Consider the following 8,745-nt stretch of genomic DNA (forward strand, 5'->3'; position numbering starts at 1 on the left):
CATCTTGTGGTGAAATAGGCAAAACTTGTGCTTACAGAACTTTTCTTCCAGATAGACAATATAAGCAAATAATCAGCAAATATCAAGTAGGATATAAATATCAAATAGACTGAGGCTAAACAATACAGAATCAGAAAGGTCTAATTTTTGTGTGTGTGTGTGTATTGCTCATGAGCTTGAACTTGGACCTGGTTGCTGCCCCTCAGCTCTTCAGCTCAAGGCTAGTGCTTTACCACTTGAGCCACAGCACCACTTCTGGCTTTTCTGTTTATGTGGTGCTGAGGAATCGAACCCAGGGCCTCATGCATGCGAGGCAAGCATTCTACCACTGAGCCACCTTCCCAGGCCCAGAAATGTCTAATTTAGACCCAGTGTCTGTAACATGTCCATCATGAGCTTGGAGATTGTAGAGTCTCTTCCAATAGTGATCCAAAGCAATTACAGAACTATTGATGAAAACTAAGCAATGGACACCCCAGTCCTTGTTTATTGCTTGGCTTGTAATGATTGTCCCCCAAATAACATCCATCAAAGGACCTGGATGGTGGAGTCAAGAACAACAACTATATACAAATAGACTAGATAGTTGACTTTGGTGTCGGGGAGGGGGGAAACAACAAACTTCATAATCATATTAGCTACACAATGAATATTTAGTGTGTGCCAAGCACTATCCTAGGCACATTGCATGTATTGCTTCCTTCATTTTCATGAAAGTCTTCTACAGTACACACCATCCTCCTTTTGCAGATGAGAAAACCACAGCATGGAGAGGTTAAGAGAGTTGATCAATATTAACCCCTCCCACAAATCACGGCGTCAGGATTTAACATAGTCTCTCCCGGTGCCAACCCTTCTAGTTAGGCCCTTGTGCCATTTCATGGTATTTTTCACATGATATTTTATTTTGTTGGTGCCATATAGTTCGTAAGACATTTTTAAAATTTATTTTTATTTTATTTTCTTTGTGGGTCGTGAGACTTGAACTCTGGGCCTGGGCGCTGTCCCTCAGCTCTTCAGCTCAAGGCTAGCGCTCTACCACTTGAGGCACAGCACCACTTCTAGTCTTCTGAGTGGTTTATTGGAGAGAAGAGCCTCATGGACCTTTCTGCTGGCTTTGAACCGCGATCTGTAGCCCTCAGCCTCCTGAGTAGCTAGGATTACAGGTGGGAGCCACAGGCACCTGGCTTTGTAAGACATTTTTACAAATATTTTCACTGAATTCTTATCTGGTTGTCTCTTGAAGTTCATTTTCCCATTATTCTTCACCATAGATCTTACCATTTTTAGCAGGTCACAGGATCTAAGAATCACTTTCCTTGCAGGTGGATATGAGAACACAAGCAAGTTGTCATGAAAAGATGTGAATGGAATATTTTGTTGCCCTCCATGAGAAGTGGGCTGGAGTTTCTTCACCCTATAATACCTTTTACTTTGTCTTTCTTTCTTGATGATTGAATGGGGGACAGAATGGCTAAAGGCTAAGCAACTACTTTAAAACATGAGATACCAGCTACATGCTAGAGAGCAATAAAATACAAGAAGTCTGCTGGCTCAAAAAGGTTTGGTCTAGCAGTCTTCCACACTGTGCCTTATTAAAGTTAAGTACTATCATGTCCAATACTATTGTTTGAGATTTTGTTTCTCACAATTGGCCTACATCTTAACAGGCATCAGATGCTATAGCTTAGGCTCAGTTCTTTTGATTCCAACTGCTTTGTACTTTCCCCTACAACAAATGGCATCTCCATCTACCTCACATCCAAGGATCCTGTGAAGATGAACTAAGGAACGAGGGAAGAGAGAACTTTGTAAACTGCCATGGCTTTTTCATACTCCAGCAGAAGTAGAATTTTGCTTTTGGGAAGAACTGTGGAAAAATACTTAATGTGTCAGCTTTGCTTGTTGGTTGAACAGGTAGAGGAAAAAAATTTTTTTAAAGAGCAAAGAGCCATGTTGTGTTAAAGACTTGGATTCCATTCTAACCCGAAACACCTTTGGCCGCAAAGATGCTTTTCAAGTGGGGAAGAATGAGTTCCTCTTTAACAACCAGGACCTCTCTGGCTGGCTGTGGTCTAATGCTGCCCAAACTTTTGTGCAAATACTCCTACAACTGAAGTCCAAGAGGAAGGGTTGGAGATCTGAACTGCCCTAGTTGGGATCCTCTCTTGTCCAACATCTATTCGTGAAGGAAATTGTATTAGTACCAAGCATATTCCTTGTATTGGAATTTGAGTTGCTTGGGGAGCGCATGGGCAGGTCTTCAGAAGCTTGTTTGCTTTGTGAAGAGGATTGCAGTGGTCATTTCTGGCCAGAAGATTCACACCAGAAGCAGATTTTCACACAGGGCTTTTCATATGTTCAGCCTTGAGCCAGGCTCAAATACCAAGCGGTCTCTAGGGGGTCATTTTGCAAGTTTGCCTTTTTATTTTTTTAATTTTTTCTTTTGCTGCTGGTGAAGGGCAACAAAAGCCAATGCTTAGAAGGTATGTCTCTGCCCTGTGCACTTTATTTGGGCTCCTTTGAAAGGGGTTATGTTGTATTCCAAAGCAAACCACTGTTTTGGACTAGGCTATAGTTGTTTTCAGCACTCGCTGTGGAGTTTAACACTGGTGATGCTATCATTTTCCCTCATCTTGTCTGTTCTCCTCCCCAGACTCGTTCCTCATTTGCACTTCATTTATCACATATGCATACAGAGTATTCTGACTGTATTTGTCCCTTGTTCCTTTTTCCATTCTCATCTCCTTTTTGAAAGCAGTAGCCTCTCATAAAATACAAGTGTAATTAAGGTCCAAAAAGTGTATTGGTCTTGTGTTTCTGCTTGTATGTGTACATAGGCATGTTTATATAAAGCATGAATCTATAAATATGTGTGCTTTGTACATTTATGTGACTATATATGTAGCCACTAATAAAACTTATTACAGTTTATAAGGAACATTTTGGAACTCCAGGCACAAGTTTTAAACAATAATGTGATTACAAAGATTGTAAGAGATACAGTGAATAATAACTACCAAGAATACAGTAGAAATACTAAAGTAAACTGAGTTCGTTTTTGAAAATGTACTAATTTTTTCTCTAACAATATGTGAAAAATATTTTAGAAAATTTGACAAATGCATATTCAATTCCCAATCAATGGTGATATCACACTCTAAAAAATTGGCAAAAAAGATCATGATGCAGTCATGAAAAACAGAGAGTGATTTTAAAAAGCCAAACAATTCTTTACATTACTAAAAGTAATATTACTAAACATTACTAATGTTACTAAAACTAACATTACTAAAAGTTTTCATCTCCTGTATCTCCTGGAAGCATCCTTTCAATGGGGCGCTTCACTTGACATCTGCTGGTTGTTACTTGAACTGAAGGCTGAAATTTTATATTGTATAAGTAAGAGCTAAGCATTGGTTAGTGTTAGAGTTGAATTTTATTACCCTGAATGACATGTTGAAATCCTAGGTCCTACTACCTCAGAACATGACCTGATTTGGAACGAGGGTCATTGTAGAAGCAATGAGTTAAGAGGAATTCCCAGCAGGGAAGGGCCAACCTCTTGCCATATGTATAGTCTCCTTAAACATAGAGAGAGACCTTCACAGAGAAAAGATGTCTGCTGGACCTCAAAGGCAGAGATTACAGTAGTGTAAGGAAGGGTGTTGGTTGGCAACACCACCAGAATCTAAGACACAGATTGGAATTAAATGGTTCCTTAAGTATTGCCACAGAAGCCAGCCACCCCTGCTGACACCTGACCAGCTTCTTCTACCCTGAGTGCAAGGTGGCTTTGTATCACTCAGTTGATGCATTCTGTTTGCATTCTACTAGCATACAGTGACCTAGGGGACATTGTGTCTGTTCCCCTCCATCCATATCTCTTCCTCACAGTCATTCACCTCTTGATGTCACTACTGCCAGGAAGCCAGTTAAATCAACGACCCCTTCCAGCTTCCAAGCAGTATTCTTAGGAGAGGATCGCAAGAGCTCAATAGCTATGTGAATATAATCACATAAAATGATGCTATTGAAATGAATTCCAAGAAACAAGGATTTTTCAGTTTTTTCCCTCTTTGGTCACTGTTTTGGATTCTGTGTCTTTTGTCTTGTATATAAGTTTATCTGATTGTGGAGGGGAAGGGAAAACACTGAAATGGTGGGAGAAAGGGTGAACCAATTCGGCAGTGAAATCCACTAGACCCTGTGTTGGAAATGAACTTTACAACTTATTGGGCAGGGGAAGGTGTGGGGGTTAGGGGTGGGAGAGGGGGAAGGAAATCAGGAGGGAAAAACTGGGAGAGAATAAGGGAGGAGGTGCCACTGTTCACAAAGAAAGGTACTAATTACCTCACTTATGTAACTGTAACCCCTCTGGACATCACCTTTACAATAAAAATTTTAAAAATAAAAGAAGAAACAGCCCTCACCTGCTCTTTTAAAGAGATGTGTACATTGGTGTCTTAACGCCAGCCTGAACACATTTTGGGGACTATGGCATGCTTGGTATCCAGACAAGATTCCAAGTAAATATTCTGAATAATTCTTGAGATAGAAAAAACAATGACCCTTAATCCATTCACTCAGACCCTCATCCTAAAATCAGATGTGTTTATCTCAAGAGATAGTTCATATTCTCCTTAGACACTGTTTTTGACAGTTTTAAGTTTGTTGCTCCCCTCAGTGACACATTTATTGATTATATCAGTATCTCACAGACACACAGCCTATCCCTAGGGGGGAAGAGGAAAGTCACTTCTTCAAGAAGTGGCTGCAGATCGTGACAAGTTGTCTCTGTTTAATAAGTTATGGAAATCAGAAGACAAAGAACAACAACACCATTCATACAGGAACATAAAGAGAAAAAGAATGCTGACTATAGAAGTTTAGATTTCCAGTCTCTCCTGCTTTCCCTTGCAGCCTCCTTGCTGTCCCTGTAAGCATTTCCACTGAGGCTGTCTTCAACCCAGACCTCCCAGGGACTTCAGCGTCCAAGGTTACAGGCTTCCCTGGCAACAATGCACTGCCTCCCTCGCCCTCCTTCCCGCCTTGATGAACGAATGAATTCCCGGTCACTATGTGTGGGTTACCCTGGTATTACTCCTTTGGTCCAGACACAAACTATTTTGCCACAATTAATGTTTGGGTCAACAATGTGCAGACTTAAAGCCCTGAGTTATATGGCTAGGCAAATAAAGCCAGACCACAAAGTTGGGCCTGCGCTGGTTGGCTATGATTCACCCATACGGACAAGCCAACAGTCTTGCTACTGGAAAAGCAGACTGTCATATGACGTTCTTCTTTGTCCCTTCAGGCAGATGCTGTCAGTCTGCCCAAATGGTGGGGCTCAACTATTTACCTTGTGGATGTAGTGGAATGGTTTCCATAGGTAAAGATTAATCAAGGATTCCAACTGGAAAAATATTCATGCATCCCTTGCAGAAGTGTGAGGTTCTGGCCATTATCACAGGAAGGCAGTGACTTGGCAATGGAGGATATTGAAAGATTAAAAAAGAAAATCTCCTATCTATAAGAAGTCTGTTTTGGTTTGGAGGTCCTGAAAATTTGTTTTAAATATATGAATTGTGTGAATAAATATATTTTCTTAAATGATTTAGAAAGCTTTGTTTATTCATTAGGCGACAGTGTTTAGAATATATAGTAGTCAGTATGTCTGCAAAGATATTTATGTTGGACTGTTTGGCTTGGCTTCACCTCTGTAATAATTTATAACAGTTTCAATGTAAACTCGCCACTGAACAGGTCAAAAAGGTCCTGCATTTAAAGCCTCATCCCTGCAGATAAACCCACAGCATTGGTTCTTAGCCCCAAGCATGGGGTCCTCTCTCACTGGCTGCCCTGAAAGTTTTTACCTAGGCAGATTCTAAATGTTCAAATATTTTATTTTCTTGATTGGCAATATTGGGTTTGCTTTCAAAAGCTAGTTATATTAATGTGTAGGGGGGTAATATTTAGAGATCCTTACCAAATTAGAAATTACATTCTTTCATACTTTTAAAATTGATACTAATCAACATTTTAAATGTTGTAGTCATGTAATTGAATGATACTGGTGTAAAAATGTGAAAATAGCTCTTGGCTTTTAGATTTTTTCCTGTAACAAATTTGTTTCAGTAACTTGATGAAAGATATCAGTGCTTGGATGGTAGTTTTACTTTCATTTTTTTTCTAGCTTTCAAATAGTTTACTTTAGATTTATATCTCTTTCTAGATAGAACAGTGACATAGTATGATGCTAGATATTTCTTATTATTAATGTATTATATTTTAGTTATAAAACCAGTGACACATTTGTAATCAAATTTTAAAAGTTAGTTTTAACTACTATATTATATTCATTAATTTGGCAATAGACTAAGTACTTTTCCAAAGGAAAAAAAAACTTCCAATTTTTATAATTGCATACAATGGTTAGTTAAGAAAGTGAATATTTTGGGGAAGGGGAATGAAACTGACAAAGGAACATTTGCTAGTGAGAAAATTGTGAAAGTCCTATCTTCTAATGGCTAAGGGAGCTATTACTCCACCAATGTGTGAACAAAACCCATTACCATACTTCATATAGCTACCATGTACTATCTCTACATTCACTCAAGAAATACAAACATGTTGCATTCTATCTTGTGACATATGATTTTGTAATGTGAATACTGTTATCCCATTTATAGGATAAACTAAAGATCCAAAAGATTATTTCATCTGCTCAATATCCACATAGCTAAGACATGGCAAAGTCAAGCTCTGAACAGTTACAGGCTTGCCTGTCTGTCTCTGGAACATTGGTGGGTGGCTGCATATCTCCCACAGTGGGTTTGGGGTCATTTGAAATAGAAACCTTGATAGTTATTATTCACTTTCTCCTATCCTTATCTAGAGTGCCTTGATTCGTACTTACAGCAATAGTGTTCAAAGCAAAGGCAATGGGTGGTAATAGCCATGAGTTCTGGTTAAGGAAATAACAATAAAAAATAAAAAACCATGATGAGAAGATTCCATAGCATTGTGTTCAGTGGGCAGGCTCAGAGGGTTACATGACTTTTGCCCTTTGTCTCTCTCATGTCTGCTTGGGAGATTGATGCAGTGTTTCTGGCCAAGTAGTCATTTCCAGTCCTTTTACAACTTCAGCATGACAGTTATGAAAACATAAGCCATGCCACAGAAAGGTGAAGAAGGAAGACTATTCTGTGTTCTTAACAGAAAATGGAGACAGAAACAGCCAATCAGCCATGAATTACCTATATTCCTGTTTTGTACAAACATTCATGCCTCTTTTTAGTAAATCACTGAAGTTCTTCATTTATGAAAAATATCACTCATCTGCCACTCACCCTGTGTCTCACTGACACATCATTGCATACATATTAGAAAGAAATAAACCAACAGGAGTTAAGAGAGGACATTTGGGCTTTGATGGGCCATGTGGCATTTTTGCAAAGTGAAGGGTTTGTAAAGCAAAGACACATTGTAAATTTAGAGGTAGAAATACAGAAAACTAATCCAGTCCAACTGGATTAAAGATTTAAGTAGTGAAGGTAAATTGTGGATGCTGTAATACAATATTTGAATTTTCACAGATAACATTTTACTAATCAAAATGAAAATATCAGGAATTTTAAATCTGTGTAATTTACTTTTGATAAGGAGATATTAATTATACTATATCCAATATGTTGTATTTGTGAAATAATATATAACTGATTATAAAAAATTAGAGAAATAAAGGCCACCATTTCTTGAGTTCTTTTGATACTCTGGGCTTGATCTTTTCAGACTTTGTCAGGAAGATATGCAGAACTCAATTTTTATGTTCATATGGTTTAGTCTGCTCTGTCACCATGACTTTCGTTCTAATTTTCACTTCATGCTTGTTCTTCTCAAAAAAGGAAAAAAACAAATTGTTTAAATAGGAATACAGGTGGACCCATTGCAACAATGAGATGTACAAGACGTTATGTCGAAAACGAACTTTACAACTTTGGCACATGGTGTGGGGCGGGGGGAAGATGGGAAGGGGAAGCAAAAAAAAAAAAGGAAAAAATGTGCTGGGCATGTGAAATGCAGTTCATTATTTAGTTAAGGTAAAGAATGTCTGGATTTCTAAAAAAAAATTCCACGTGTTGGGATGCTTTGCTGTGGTCTAAGGTAGAAGTCTTTATTGAATCTACTAGAACCAAACCCCTTCGGATAGAGCTGACATCCTTTTTGTCCAACCTTACCTAGTATGTTCCAGTTACTTTCTGCTTTAGTCACTTATAGAAAGGTGAGCACAGTTATTTCTCTCTCTGTCTCTCTGTCTGTCTCTGTCTCTCTGTCTCTCTTTTGTTGGTCATGGGGCTTGAACTCTGGTCCTGGGCACTGTCCCTCAGCTCTTCAGCTCAAGGTTAGTGTTCTACCACTTGAGCCACAGCACCACTTCTGGTTTTCTGGTGGTTTATTGGCTAAGAGTCTCATGGACTTTCATGCCTGGGCTTGCTTTGAACCAGGATCCTGAGATCTCAGCCTCATAAGCAGCTAGAATTACAGGCATGAGCCACTGGTGCCTGGCTTCAGTCATTTCTCTTAAGTGGCATAAACCTTCTTTTTGTTTTTAAGGTTAAAGCTACCCTATTTTTTAAAAAAAATTGGAATTTTCTGTGGTGGTGATCTCCTGAGGTCCTGTGGGAAGAATCATTCTATAGCTGCTGAATACCAATGTCTTCTGTTGAAAGTGGAGGCTACTAG

This window comes from Dipodomys merriami, unplaced genomic scaffold (genome assembly GCF_024711535.1).
Source record: "Dipodomys merriami isolate MVZ:Mamm:240054 unplaced genomic scaffold, mDipMer1.0.p SCAF_9, whole genome shotgun sequence".
NCBI lineage: Eukaryota > Metazoa > Chordata > Mammalia > Rodentia > Heteromyidae > Dipodomys > Dipodomys merriami.